This window comes from Ixodes scapularis, unplaced genomic scaffold, assembly GCF_016920785.2.
Source record: "Ixodes scapularis isolate PalLabHiFi unplaced genomic scaffold, ASM1692078v2 PGA_scaffold0__279_contigs__length_252992795, whole genome shotgun sequence".
In the NCBI taxonomy this organism is placed as follows: domain Eukaryota; kingdom Metazoa; phylum Arthropoda; class Arachnida; order Ixodida; family Ixodidae; genus Ixodes; species Ixodes scapularis.
The window spans coordinates 168234065-168249998 of NW_024609835.1; positions in this window are offsets into that span (position 1 = coordinate 168234065).

Consider the following 15934-nt stretch of genomic DNA (forward strand, 5'->3'; position numbering starts at 1 on the left):
GTCATCGGCATCGTCATCGTCATCATCACTGATGACGTCATCGTCACGTGACCCCCCCCCCCTAGTTTGTCCCGAAGGAACCCGAGGTCCTCCCGAGGTCCTCCCGAAGGAGCCCGAGGTCCTCCCGAGGCCCTCCCGAAGGAACCCGAGGTCCTTCCGAGGTCCTCCCGAAGTAACCCGAGGTCCTTCCGAGGTCCTCCCGAAGGAACCCGAGGTCCTCCCGAAGGAACCCGAGGTCCTCCCGAAGGACCTCGGGTTCCTTCGGGAGGACCTCGGGAGGACCTCGGGTTCCTTCGGGAAAATTTACCCATAATGCACCGCGCGGTTACGCCGACGGCGACGGCGACGCCGACGCCGCTCAAGCCGGAAACGGGCGCCTAAGAGCTGCGCTCTAAAAATAAAAATTTTAGTTCATGGTCGGATTGGTTTGTGGATACAATTAGTCCAATAAAATTAGTCCAATAATTGATTAGTACGATTATTTAGCTTCATTATTAGCATCTTTTGTGTGGATGCGTGAAATACAGCACCCAACGAGAAGACACGAGAACAACGCTGCAACTGCTCGACCATAGACCACTTTTGAGAAAATGCGCCGCAAGACAGGGAGGGAGTAAGGGAGACAACAAGTAGACTATTTAATGTCACCAAAATCCTGGGCGGGGAACACTTGGCGGTATCAGTGTATCGTTTTGAAAGCGATAAAAAAACACATCGGGGACACTGGACTTCTGGACCAACTTTGAGGGCGTGCGCGTGTGATGTGTGTGTATGCCATCCTTTCTTTTTAGATTGTAGGCGCGAAAAATCCACACAGACAAGAGCCTGAGTAATGCAGAGTTGTTACTCAGGCCCCAGTCAGTGTGGATTTTTCGCGCCTATAATCTAAACAAAAAGAATAGACGCTTTGCAGCAGCTGTGCATAGACGCCGCCATAACTGACCTTCAGTTTTTGTTTCCTCTTATTTCGTTTCTTTCACTTCATCATTACCATAGCAGGCCAGGTTATTGCCACATTAGATTCAACTGTGTCCTTTTCTAAAGAATCGGCCTTTGTAGAGGATCGTCAACTACCGTTTCAGTTGCTCGGCATCTCGGTAAGACAAGAGAAGGTCAGCAATGGCGGCTGTAATTTGGCGCGTGTGTAAAGCGTCTATAGTTTTATGGCGTCAGGAACGAAGCAGCATAGAAAGAGTGCCCTTCAAACGACAGTAATAATAATTATTAAAAACTGCCGGATCTCCGCTGGAGACTCCGAGGCACAGTGGAGTAGTCGTCACGATAAAAAATCTAAGGAAACAAAATAAATAGCCTAACGGTCGTCGGCGGCGTCATAAGGCCTCGCCGAGAGCGGAGTATAACGGTCTTGGCATACGGTATGTATTGTGCATTCGTTATTTTCTTTTCTTTTCTACCAAGTCAAATTCTGACGCCACGACTCTCTACCTCCTCCGTTCCAATGCGTTGTTTGTTATTAATTTAACAAATCAGCTTCAAATAAGGGTTGTGGCACCCTGTGGAGTAAAAAAAATAATAAAAAAGGAATATTCCGAGCAGCCAGAGCAGCACGGCTGCTCTGGCCGCTCTGGCCAAGGCAGCTCCGCTCATCAAAGACGCCGTCCGAAACTCCAACGGCTCCCTTATTTTTTTTTTCTTTTTATTCACTTTGTTACTTCATTTTGTAGTTGGGTTCGACTGCTTCCTTCTATGTGACGATGCCGTCTGTGGACATACGTTTGGCGTTTGTTTTGTCACGCGATGGTGTGGTCCGACCGATCAACCAATGAGTTTGTTAGAATTGTGTCACGAGGTATAAAATGGCGGATGAAATAAAAATATTAAATGCAAAGAAGCGCGCAGTTCCCCCTCGGCGCTTTATTCTTCCAGAGGCGAGCATCGCAGTGCCACGGCGTTCAACGTGTGCCGTCTTCATGGCGTCATGAAAGGCCCTCTTGAAGCAATTAATTTGCTTCAGCGCGTTGGCCTGCTCCTAGCTCCTGGGTTTTCGTGCGTGTCCAGAGTGCGAAGCTCCGATGACAAGCTGCAAGTCTGCGCTATGCGGATGGCTGCACGAGGGGGGGCGGGGGGGGGGGGGGGGGGTTGCGGTGTGTGGATGATTCGTGAGGTGCCCAAGAGGAAGCCGGTCAAAGTTCAATGCCGGGGCGAGGTCTCGGTACGGAGCGGTTCCTTTTTCGAAGGATCGCACCTGACGCTTCTCCAACTCATGAAAATCATCCTCCGGATGCCAGAACCTACCGCGCGCCGTCATTCAGCGGGAGGCTGATATCGCAAGTAAGACAATAAGTGATTGGGCGAGCCTTTGTCGGAAGGATGTGGTAAATGCCGTCTTTAAGCATTCAGAGATGATTGGTGGCGAAGGCGTGACTGTAGAACTAGATGAGAGTATGTTCGATTAGCACAAGTACCATCGCGGGTATTTAAGGCCTGGCCAGTGGGTTTTCGGCGGTGTGGCGCGTTGCAGCGGGTGTTGCTTTCTTGTTCCCGTGGAGACCCGTGACGCTAAAGCCCTGCAAGGGCTAATAGCCGAGTGGGTCCGCCCTGGAACAAGAATAATCACTGATTGTTGGGCTGGCTATCGCAAGCTTGCAGACGACGCTCGCTTCACGCACCTCACCGTCAACCACAAGCTGCACTTTGTCGACGCGAACACTGGTGCGCACACCAATATGGTGAATTGCACCTGGGCCCACGTCAAAAACTCTCTCCCATCTGGACGGCGCGAGAGCCACCATTTCACTGGTCACCTTGCAAAGTTCATGTTTTGGAGGAAAGACAAGGCGCGCGGAAACACTGATAGATTCCAGTTGTTCCTCGCCGCGGCCGCCAAAATCTAGAGCCCCGACGCAAACAGGGCGAGTATTCTGACGGCCCCGGTGACTTCAAGTGATCCGCTGCGCTGAGCCCGTCACCCGCCTGCGTGCATAAAAACGACATATGCGCCAACCGCTCGTCAAGTGCTCGTTACGTCAGTTATAGGTCCCGGTAGCGGCCTAAACGGTCCTTTTCAGGGCTCCCATATTTTGCAAACGGATCTGTGTTTTGAGTGCGGCACCCCGTGTCCCTTCAAAGGTCCCCAACTAGGATATCGGGTGTTATGATTCAAATAAAAATTGTTCTTGCTTGTTTCGCGCCTTTGATCCGAATAAATGCCGCAGTTGCACTCATCCCGCGGTGCTGTTGCTCCCCCATTCGCCGTCGGCGTGCCTCAGGTTCGTCGTCTTTGCTAGCAGCGCACCGGCGAAGGCGGCCTTTGATCCGAATAAATGCCGCCGTTGCAGTCGTCCCGCGGTGTTGTTGCTTGCTCGATCGCCGTCGGCGTGCCTCAGCTTCGTCGTCTTTGCTAGCGGCGCACCGGCGGAGGTGGTTGATCTGACACACCGCGTTTGGCTTTTTTAGCTCCACCCACAAGCGCACTGCGCCCATCTGAAGTGCCTCCGCCGTCGAGAAAGTAGTTCGCTAGCAACGCTGCTTTTTCTTCCTCCAGGAAACGTGTCTTAAACTACTACAATATTTATTTAATTCATTCAGGACAGTTAAATAAGTTAGAATACGTTTTTGTCAACAAAATAGCTGTTTAGTAAAGAAAGAAAGTCATGTCCAATGTACCGTCTTCCCGGTTAATTTTCTGTCCAAGATACTGTCTAACATACCGTCTTCCAGCTCTCAGCAGTGCTAAGCCTCGCGCCCGCTTCGAAATTTTCGTTGGCGATAGCGTCGCTGGATTCTCACGTTGTCGCGCAAAAACTGCTGCAAACGCAAGCCGATACCATTAAGATTTCGTGGCGTAACCTCGGGCACGTAAAACACGGTGCAAAAAAGCAGAATAATTGTCACGAGAAACTAGCGTCGCGTTGCTAAGGTCAGCAGCCATGTTCAGCTTTTTTTTTTTTTTTTTTTCAAAAGGATCGCGATTGGTTTACGGAATCGTGACGTCATGAAAACAATTGGCTGGCGTTTCTCGGCGTAGGATTACATTTTCCTCTGAAAGGCATTTCCGGTTTTTTCTTAGCTTGCAACCGACTATAGAGCTTTTCCACAAGGGCGCCGCCATCTTGAATTGTCGTCACTTCCAGTATGGGCGACGAAAAAAAAAGTAAAACGTTTCAACCTGTAACTAGTAAAAAAATAGAGGCGAGCCAAAACGAGAATGTGTGACGGTTATGCTTATATCCTAAATGTCTTCTATTGGCGTGGCAACGGCAAAGTTACGTTTTCGCCCATACTGGAAGTGACGTCAATTCAAGATGGCGGCGCCCTTGTGGAAAAGGTCTATAGCAGACGGCGTTCGTGAAATGGCGTAAGCAGTTGCTAGCTTCACGCGGCGGTACCGTGCGTGCTTCTATTCATTCGGCGTTCGTTGTCGTGGTGACGGCGAGGAAAGCAGGCGAGCTTTATGCTGCGGAAGAACGCTGCGACGCAGCGATACCAAGTGCTTTCTAAGGCCCTTCCCGCATGCTTTTCAATGGGCGGAAGGCGAACAAAAAGAGTTCGAAATAAGGACTTAACGCAGAAGCCTGCATTTCTCCAGCGCCTCATAATTTGACGAGCCTTGCACGAAAAGCATTTTTTTAGACCGGAGTTTGGAGATAGTTTTTTTTACAACAACATGGGTCTAAAGTATCAATGTACCCATTCAGCAACGTCAGCCAGGATGAAAGTGGGGTAGCCTGACGCCTTGAGCCGTGATACTTCCGCGTCAAAGCTCTCCCTTGCTTAATGAATACGAGAGTTTTTCAGGGCGGCACTCAAACAACTACAAACTATGCCTCTTTTGACGAGTTTTGAATGTGCAAATTCATGCTGAAATATTCGTTTAAATAGGTCGCACATCAAGAAACTGGAGTTGTTGTTAGTCGGAGTCTCGTGGGTGAAAGTGAGTCCTTAATCTTGACCTAGAAATATGCTTTTGGTGGTGTTGATGTCGTTTGCTTCAGGCATTTTTGTCATAAGCACAAGATAGTCGTCAACGTATCTAAATACGCGTACGACTGGATAGGACGTCAAACCCTGAGTTATGCCCCCGTCACACCTTAAAAACAATGTCACACAAAATGGGAGAAACGCATGACCCAATGCAGATTCCTTTCTGGTGTATCCTTTCTGGTGTCTCCTGAGAACGTTAGAAACGTAGAGCACAAACAAAACTTCAAAAGCTCTAGGAAAGCGCGACCGGTAAGCCACCGCTCTTCTGAAAACATAGGGCTCCATTAGAGTCTATGCACTCGCTGACGGTGTCAAACAATTCTCTGCGGTATTAAATAAAATAAGCCTTCTACATCTAGGGAAAACCCATAGCTTGACTGGGTTTGAATTGTTCTTCAGGTACTGAATTGCTACCTCTGAGTTACACATTAAGAATGGGTTATCCAGTTGGAGGACTGACAAATGACGCAAAAACAACTATGACATGTCACCCTGCCAAGATCCCTTCTCATTCACAATTACGCAAAAAAGGCATACTTTCTTTGGGTCTTGGCCGTGAAAAAACTTCCAATTGGTTCCCTTTGATCGCGTGACTTGTTTTCTTAGTTTGTTTTAAGGCCCGTTCACACAGTTGCGTTCGGAGCGACCACTACGCTTACGAACGAATGCAACCGGTTGGAGCGACAAGTTACCATAGCAACGAAGTGCCAAACGGTCGTTTCGTTCGTGTTCGTTCGCAACGCAAGGAGTTGAGCCGGGCTGAACTTTTTCGTTACGTTCGGGAACGACGGGAGCGACAGACCAATCACAGGTCAAGGAGCTCGGTCGCGCGCGTTGCATGCCGGTCGTTCTAGGCTCCTTCTATTTGCAAACATGGCGTCGGTGGTGATCGTCGGCAGGACGGTGTGGTGAAGGCTCATCGTTCCCCGTAAAAGGGCTATCCTTGACTGTGAATTTTCGTCGTGTGTCGTTAGGATAACCCAGCACGTACTAGAAGGGAAGATCCACCTACTTGTGCGGCGATCTCGTGGCGGCACTCTCAAGACAGCAAAAACGCCCGTGCCGTCGTGTTTGTTTACTTCGACTACAGTGGTGCTTTCTTGGCATTTGTGTCCTCAAACATCACCCGGATTTCTTTTTTGGCGCATTCCTTGCGTGTGCTCAAGTTCAAGGTATTACTGGTGCGCACCGTACAAAGGATGCGAATTTTTTACTCGCCTCCCAGCACCGGTTTCCTGGTTTGGCGTTGTGTGCCGCAAGCTCTTCATGGAGCTGCACTTCGTTTACCTGGTGTGCAAGAAGTTGAGTTAGGCCGATATTGACGTGCTTCCGTACATTTTATAAGCCTGCTTGTCCCTTTTACCTTTAAAATTGGGTTACAAATCCCGAAAGCTATCGGCGGAGGCAATTCCGCCGATGAGCCTCCCCGTCCGTCCACACGACACAAGGCAATCTTGCGAGAGGTCAGTGAAGCGATGGCGAAAGCGTTTGAGACGCTGGAATTCTGTTCCTTGCACGTTCATGATTTAAGACAATATTACATCCCGCTTTCAATGCATTTGAAGTGGCATTTATATCATGCGCCTTTGGGTGGTCGGCAAATTAGCTCGCGACCCTGACTCTGCGGTGCCACTCTGCATGCGCTGGTTCGCAGATGTTTTCTTTGAAGTGCTCGTGGAACAGGGTTGTTTTACATAAATGTGGCTTCTTCGTGAATTAATTACATAGTTTATACACGTATGCAGGCATATTTCTTAGAAGCTGCACACTTACTGGAAATTAGTTTGTAAGGTAGCAGCAAAAACGGCCGAATTGCCCCCAGTTCTCTGTATGATATGTATTAACTGCCAAACTATGCACGGCAATATTTCCGTAATGTGGAATGCTTATACTTTTTCCTGACATTCTTTATTCCAGCCTATTCCGAAGATACACCGTTTAGTCTGAATTGTTATTTCCAATTAAAAGAGACACTGCTGCAGGTCCCCAAAAGCTTCCTCAGCCTCCAAACTCCCTACAGCTGGACTCTCTGACAACAGAGGATAACAGGAGGAACAGCAAGCATTCGATCGGCTGTCCAGTGGTAGATGCAGCACTAGTAGCAAAAAATGTGGAACCTGTGAAGGGCGATAGTCTGCGTGAGAAAAGCGTCTGGTATTTTAACTTCAGGACAATTCGATTTAAGTAAAATCTCAATTTTAGGCCTTAAGGGGCTAATAACGAGCTAGACACCTTCGCTTACGTTTGTTATACATTACTTGAAAGTTGATATAAACAAGTCCTCAAATACAACCCGTGTAGTTCATTGAAATACTATCCGAATCCATCAAAGGTCAAATGCAAGCACTGTATATAATAAATGTTCCTTGTTTTTTTTTTTTTTTTGTTTTTTTTTACTTTGCCCCTGCACTTGGGCTGTCTTACTTGTGATTTTTTCTTGATGGCCCAGACTGTATTTAACATGTTGCTCGAGCAGCATGCAGCTTTTCTGCTTCGGCGATCTTGTTTAAAAACAGAGATAAAGAAAAAAATAGTATACATAACCTCCCAATTCATTCAGACCATCAGCAGCATTTATTGTGCGAGATGTAAATCTATAGTGACGCTCCTGCAATTGTGGCCATATTTCTTTATTTTCATATACCAGCTGTGATTCATGCGTTGCCTGCCCTGTCAACCATGTTTAAAATGTTTGTTGAAGCTTCGCCTGTAGCTGCAGGCCGTACCTCAATAAAGGTTCAAATAAAAATTTACACTTCCTAAGAAAAACACGCCAAAAAAATTAAATAGAAACGAGCGCGCCGTCAGCTAGCGTCGTCACAGCCTCCACAGGGCGAGCGGGCCGAGTCGGGGAAAAATTCTCTCCTCGCCGTGACGTCACCCCGGTTCGCCGTAAGGGGGCGCCACGCGAACTTCTCGGGGCTAATATATCCCGATTCGCCAAAATAAATCCTCCCTCTTTGTCGGACATTAACATATTTATATCGTTACAATAAAACTGACTCACAATGCTTGATAGTTTCATTTCGCTTGGCCCACTTTCAGTACCACATTCATTTTTTTCTGGTATCTTAGTTTACGTAAGAGCCACTAAATAAGCTACGCTTCCGAGAGTAACGACACTTGCCATCGTGGGGCATCGTGGCGCTAAGTGGTCACAGTGGACCACTTAGCGGTCCACTGTGACCGTTGCGATTGCGGGCCCAACTCTCAAAAGTGCAGCCTCATCTTTGGTGACACCTGTGTCATGGGCCATTACAAAACCAAAACGGCAAGAGAAATTCACGAAGCCTTCCTGATTAGGTCCCACCACGACAATACTTGTATAAGCGCTCCCTCTTTGTCCTTGACTGATAAAGAATTCAACTATTTGAAAAACCAATGACGCTGGCATTTGAGGGGGGGGTGTTTTTAGACCATATCTTTGGTGTTCTGCCAAGTGTGCCTGCTTTTATATTTTTTTTATTAATTCTGTCATCCAAATAAACAATTCAGTTGAAAGTTACGCCCGCGTCCTGTCTAGTTCTTCCTTCGTTTTTTGTCCCTGTTGTTTTGGCGTATTACACCATGATGGCTTAAAATCATTATGGCCAGTTCTCTAAAGCTTCATTTGAGATCGCAGGGAACGCTTTTTCGTCCTCCAGACATTTCAAAACAGTTCGCGACAGAGCAGAACGATATCACATTAACTTGCTAACACCGTATCTAAAGCTGAGGGAAGTCGTATTTTTTTATTGTGACGATCGACTGCTGTGTTTGCTCTGCACTAAGTACCAAGATGGCGGCGACCAGAACAATACCCAGGAACAAAGTGCCGATACTTTAAGTGTAGCTCATTCAGTGGCTCTAGTTTACGTGGCTGTAGCGCGTTGCGGTGCGTTTCTTTAGGCGGAAGTTGTAAACGTCTTTCACTTTTTTGTGCCGTACCCTGCCGGAAGCCGGCCAGGCTTCATTGGAAGGACCGCAGTCTACCGCGAGCCGGTGTCTGAAGGCCTCCGCGGGCCGGATTTGGACAGCGGGCCGAGGTTTGGAGACCCCCGGCTTATGGTGAATTCCACTCGTAGATCCGGAGCGCTTTCCAAAATCCGCGAGGGAGGCGAAATCCCGCTCCGTGGGACCCGCTCCGAATCGACGAGGGGAAGATAAACTTGCATTTTTGGAGCGACTTCTCCCACACCCCTCCCCACCGCTTCCCCCTCCGCCGTTCAAAATGGCCGCTGCTCGAACTTGACAAACCCACCAACGCCTCAGCCGGCTGATCTTTCCGACGACCAGTGAAGACTGTTACTGCTTAACTTCAGAAATAACACGCGACACAGGCCGGGCGAAATTATACGTACCACGGCGCCCATGTCACAAATCACGAATACGTCCGCGTTCGGCACTGTCACATACCTTTCGGCCGCCTCGAAGCGGCGGGGCAGGGACAGCGATTGCCAGCGGTGGAGTTCAGATTTCGTGTACGACTTTAATAAACACAGGGGTAACAAACCATCCCTTGCGCGGTCGTTGCCTAATCACTTCTTGTTTTATTTCACGGGAAAATGCCGGCGGAATGCAGTGTAAAAAGGTAAACAATCATTGGCTGCAGAATGAACAGGCCTAACCTTGCGTCTGCCTCCGGCTTTTCTGCCGTTCTTCCTCTCACGATCACAGATGTCAGCGCTTACGATTCACCACGCTCCACAGTCCCGGCTTTGTATCCCTGATCTACGCGGGTAGATCAGGGATATCCAACTCGACGGCCCGACCTGCCCGCCGACCTCTCCAACCTCGCCGCGCATGCGCACTACCGATTTAGACGGAAATCACGTGGGCCGCTCTGTCAACTTCCGGAGAGATCTATGAAATCCCGCAGAGCAAGTTCGGCGGGGTTTGGTGCGCTCCGTGGAGCGGGCGCTGCTAGAGATCTACGAGCGGAAGAGCCAGATCGAGCCAGATCTGCGAGCGGAATATGCGCAATCCAAATGGAGCACTTTTGGAGCGCTCAAGATCTGCGAGCGGAATTCACCATTAGTCGGTGACTGCAGACGCACAAGGACGACGAGAGCGCCATGACGATGCACATTTGTAGCTGCTCGATTGGATCCGGGGGATCGCAGTGTCGATTGAGGTCAGACTTGAAGTGAAATGGGGTATAGATCCTCGCTTCACTCATCCCTGTCTTGTCCGCCTGTTTGGCGCCACCTCTCTCTCAAAGTCGCTTGTCGAAATCGCGCAAGTTGCTTGCGAACTTTCAAAGCACACACGTGAGATTGAGAGTGTATACAGTGGGTGACAATAAAACGGGATCAACCGAGTGCCAGCCGAAAAGAGTAAAATTTAATGTGGGACGCCTCCACCATGCTAGATCATGGAACCTATGCGGGGCGTAAGTTCGTCTGCTTCTTTTCGTTAGCGGGGGTTGTGGTGGCATCGCAACGCCGAGCTCTGATTGGCTCCGATCGAAGGATAGTGGGTAGACCTCGAGGCAGCTTGCTTTGAGGTCTACCCATTAGCCTTCACTCAGAGCCAATCAGAGCTCTGAGTTGTGACGCCACCACAGACCATGCAAAGGAAGCAGACGAACTTACGCTCCACGTACAGCCGCGGGCACATTGCTAAAACGTCATACAAAAGACAGTCTCAAATAATAACAGAGGCGTGTTTCTTCCTGACATGACATTCGTCGCACTGGTCGTATACAGCATGTGTGAAGCACACGTACTTAGGAAAGGAAAAGAGGCTCGAGGCGCGACCGAAGATAATTTGGTTGTCATGTCTGCAGCGCACATCGTGTCTTTTGTACGAGGTATATGAGCAGTAAGACTGTAGCTTGCTGCCACAATGCGACAATATAAACTGTGGCAGCTCATATTTACTTCCTTAGGACGGGTTAACACACTGGACGCTCCCCGCACGGTATTGTTTTTTTCCAGCCCGGCCTGAACAGGCCTTTGACTGCTCGTATTGCCGGGCTCCATGTACATCCACAAAATGCTTCTTTATACTCAAGAATTCGCGCAAGGACAGATCACTTTCTAAAGCTACCCGCTGGTAACGCCTCTAGCAAGTCGCTCTCACAACGCCGTATCGATTTGAGAAATGAAGTACACAACCACGAGGTTATTCTGCTCGTGCTCTGGGTGAGATACATTTATCTTCAGTCAATAACAAACAAAAAACAAAAACAACCTTGGATGTCATAAAATAAAGCGATAAACGCTCGTTTTAAGAAACGAACGCAGCAACGACCGTCGGTGACGCACTCCGCGTCTTTGGCAGAGCGCCTGCTGTTTACATTTGCATTCAGGTCGACGAGGCCTACCGAAGAAAAGAACGTGCGAGCCTGGTTCAGGCTACCCTGTCAACTCGAGGGTGACGTGGATAGCGCAGACTTTTAGGCCTTCAACGTCGCAAACAGACGATTTTTTTTTTTTTTTTTTGTCAAGACCGGCATTTTTGCTCGTTTATTACGCATAACCGAATTTTGCTGCACGAAAGGCCTCTTCTCACATACGCTACCTCAGCCCTGCAGCTCTAGAAATAGCGCTGATCTTCCTGAAACAGCACTGACTTCGCGCTGAATTTGTGACACAGCGCTGATACTGCGCAACGTCAGTGCTAAGGTTCCCAAACGTCCCGGATTTTGTGGGATTGTCCCTCGTTTACGTACAGAGTCCCGAGTCCCGACTTGTCCTAGTGGGGACAGCATTTTGTCCCGGATTGGCGAAATTAGCACGCAATTAAATGATTTATGTGGCTCGCGCGCGGTATACATGACTTCGAACTTGTAAAGAAGCTCGAGAGAGATCGACGGCGGTGAGGCAGACTGACTGCGGGGAGCTCTGTTCATTAGCCACCGTAGCATGCAAGTCATGGCACCCATGGCGATTCTGAATACATGCGTGTCATAGACTAGCGCTGACAAAGCTGTTTCACCGCCCCCCCCCCCCCCCCCCCGCTCCCCTCTCCTAACGGAGAGTGTGTCATTTTATGACAGCTCAACGCAACGTTAGCCCGACGTTACTTCCTCCCCCCCACCCCTCCTTCCCGTCACGACTTCCTTCATTCGAGAGTAGGTGACCTAGTCAGTGCTAAGTCACGCTGAAGTCAGTGCTAAGTCACGCTGAAGTCAGCGCTGTATCATGGCTGTGACCAGTGTCACGGTCACTGGAGAAGGGTTCGAGGAGCCGTCCCAGTGCTCATTTAGCGCCGCGACGTATAGGAGGTATTCACTGGACGCCATATTTGAGGGCGATGTTTAGAGCGCATGCCCAGAACGGGCTCACATTAATAGCCTGCTAAGACCGGCAACCTTGATGGTGCTAAAGCACGCTCCAAAAGGACTGCGGAAGCTCGCCGTCAGCACGCGCTCAGCAGCAGCGCACACGGACATGGCCGCCAGTGAATACTCCCTATATGTGTGTGTATTGACCTTGAGAGTGTCGATAAGAGAAGGTTCCGCTGCGCCAGGAACCAATACCGCCTAAAGACAATACTGCGAGTTTTCCCCCTAAACGCCATCGCAAGTGGATACACGCAGCGCACCCTAGCTTGCGTCAGCATCGCCGCCAGCACGCCATACAGTCTCACAAGGAGCGTCAAGCAGGGGACACATGAGCGATGAAAACGGGAGCCGCACGGCAGTTTGCATAGCAACTTGCGCGGACGCTGTGACGTGGCAGAAGGGTATAGGTTCACGTCACACCGTCCGCGCAAGTTGCTATGGAAACTGACGCCCGGCGCCCGTCTTCGTCGCTCATATGTGCCCTGCTTGACGCCATTACGCGGCGTCGCCAAGACGAACGCTTCTGCCGCTTTGCGGCGACATTCTTCGAGCTCCAGCGTTTTTGCCGCTTGGGGCAGTATTGGTGGTGGCATCGCAGAAACGTAAAGAAAAAAGGACCCCACATTCGCGTACGTTACCCACGTCATCTTCTGAAACCTGCAAAGGTTTCAGCGTATTTCGACCCAAAAGCTGAAACCGTTCACTCATTCTCAACTTTCTTCCACGCTTCACCAAGGAACGTATACAAAATACGTAAGACAACAAAGATGCTTGTCATAAGCGCAAAGATTTTACTTGTTTAGCGGAGGTCAAGGAGCGATTCATGGTTTATTTTCCTCGGTCCAGCTCACCCTGAAATAACACACACACACATAGTCTTTAAATACCGTAATCTGCAGGTAGGCACGCACTTTTCACCTTAGGTTGGGAGTCTCCATATTTTTTATTCGCCGTATTAGACTAATTCATTCATTTCAGGCTACGTTTATGATATGCAATAATCTTTATTACTAGAGTACACAGGGTTCGACTCGTTCGACCGGTCGGCGTGCAGCGTAGCCGCCGTAGCGTTTTGAGCTATGGTCTGTGCGGGTGTTTTCCCGATCACCTGTTGGTCTAATTTAGTATGTAAGGTACCGAAGTTATACACCACTACGTGTTAAACTGCGCAACGCCAGCAAGTTGAAATTGCTGAAATAAAACGAAGTTTTTTTGTTTTTTTTTTTAATATTCTGGAATGTCCGAGTCCGATCAAGCCGCGCTCCGTCCGCGCTTCCGATGTCCCTTTCTCGCGCCTGCCCCCTCCTTCCTCTCCTGTCCACAGGCCACAGGAGTTACCACACTCCCCTTCCCCCCCCCCCCCCCCCCTCCTCAGATCCAGGCTGGGGAGAGCGTGGGAAAGGTGAGGCCGCCGGTTCTTTATCGGAGAGGGGCGTCCATGTCTTCCATCTCCGCCTCCTCGTGGTCCTGGTCGAGTCGCGGCAGCCAACCTTGGCGCAGGGGTGGCGCGCACCGGACCCTGTCCCCCGCAGGATTTGGAACGGCGGAAACAACAACCCGGGGTTCGGGACTCTGGCAGTTTGCGAGGGCCACAGGGGCTAGATCAGCCTCACTGCGGCTGCGACGTTGTCTGGGGGAGCCAAGCCTCTCACACGTTTGTAATAGAGGAGGCCGGCTTCGTGAGTCTCTTGGTGGATGACAGGATCCCCGCATAGCCAACAGTTGTCCCGGTGATGTGCCGGAAGGCCAGGTAGGGGAAGCGAATGGCCCCGGAAGGGCAGGGGCGCTTCATCTTCATCCTCATTAGTCGGTCTTAGCCACAGTGAAAGAAACACATTAAGGTGATGATTCTGGCTGGCCACTCTTCCCACGGAGAGCGAGCAACCAGATCGTGTTTGGAGCTAGCCTTGAACCACGAGTAGTTAGTTCCACGCCGCCGCGGGGGGCGCTGAGGTATGAGGTCTCTCCTCGGCGGCCACGGTGTCGGTGGCGGAGCATGCTCGCCTTCTTCGCGGTGCGGTGGTAGTTTTAAAACATAAAATAAAAACCCATGCCAAAAAAGGGCTTTATTTTTATGCAGGAAACGTTTACACCACGTAGGGCACGAAGGAAGTTATAAAAAAATAATAATTTTTTTTTAATGCAGACATTATGAATAAGAAAAAAATAATTAATCCGAAGACGCATGGTATTTAAAAAAAATCTCATTTCATAAACTTTTCTGACAACTACCGTCGGTGATAGATTGAGAGTTCAGGGGAAGCTCCCCCCATCTCTGTTCCCTTTCGCAGAGTGAACGCCGGAGAGGAAGTCACCTTCTCTCCGGCGTTCTCTCTGCTAAAGTGAAAAGAGGTAGGATTAGCTTCCTCTGATCGCTGAACCTCTTATCGACGAGACTGTCCTCTAAGATGTCAGCAAAGGTTCTTATGATAGTGACCATGCTATAAAACCTTTATTACTTTTATGAGAACCTAATAAGTAAAAAAATGACACGTTTACGCCTGTAACGCCGAATTGTTGCGCAGCTCTTGAGTAGAAGGAGGGAAGGGTACCGAGGGGAGGGTATACCTTTCCTCCCCTCCTCCTCCCCCTCCTCCTCCTCCCCTCCCCCTCGAACTCCTCCTCCCCGCGCGGTGCATTGTGGGACCTTTCCCATAATGCACCTCGCGGTTACGCCGACGGCGACGGTGACGCCGCTCTAGCCGGGAAAGGGAGCCTAAGAGCAGCGCTCTAAAACAATAACACTCGAGTAATAAAGCAATTTCGATAGACGCAGTCTCAGCCTTAGTCGACCTTCTAACAGAATACGCCTTTACTAAGGCTAAACTAAACAAAACACTTTACCCATAACATAGGCCTCTCACGTGACATAAGCGTCAGGGTTGCCATATGCGTGTGGAAATATAATTCGAGTATTATATTTTTTTCTATCACTTTCACGTTGCGAACATGCCTTCGTGCTTGACGCTTCGCGCTTCTTACCTTTCTTCACATTTCACTATCTTCGGATTCTTTTTTTTTTCTATTTTGTGCCACATTTGTTGTTACTTAAGCCCCAATTTCGTTCGGTACCACGTAACTCGTCATACCCGCCTCCGCTGGGATATTGCTATTTGACAAACGACGGTGACGATGAAAATAAATTACGTTCCTTTATGTAACTCCAGCTTGCTTTCATATCTTACGACACTTTGGCACCTCACCAAAAAGGAGTATAAAAAACAAGAGAAAAAAGACGGACTTCCCAAAGTGTGCACCCCAATACAAATAAAGTGGGCTGTTTTTTTTCTTGTTTTTTTTTTTTCTAGGGAGAATACGTTTTTCGTTCAAAGGAACTTATAGGAACTTAATGCGTGGGGTTGGGAGGAGGTTTTTATAAATTGCTTGACCTCATGCACTGCTAAAGACAGTTTAGAACACTTAGGACAGCCCCCCCCCCCCCTCTCTTCTCTCTCTCTCTTAACCCATTTTACCACCGGATTCAACCTCATGAGAAGCGAGGGTCTTAATGTATGTTGCCGGTTTCCGTTTCTCTTCCAACCCTCGCTCGTTGTGGTTTTCCGCTGTCTAGATTAATCGGACTATGAAGCAATTCTTCAGACTCTAGCTCAAAAAACCGACTACAGTCACTGACAAAGTGAGAACGGCAGGACATGTCTTTCGAACGCCAGGCCTCCAGCACGCGATTGGTGCCTTCCGCCGTGCTTCGACTGCGCTCGA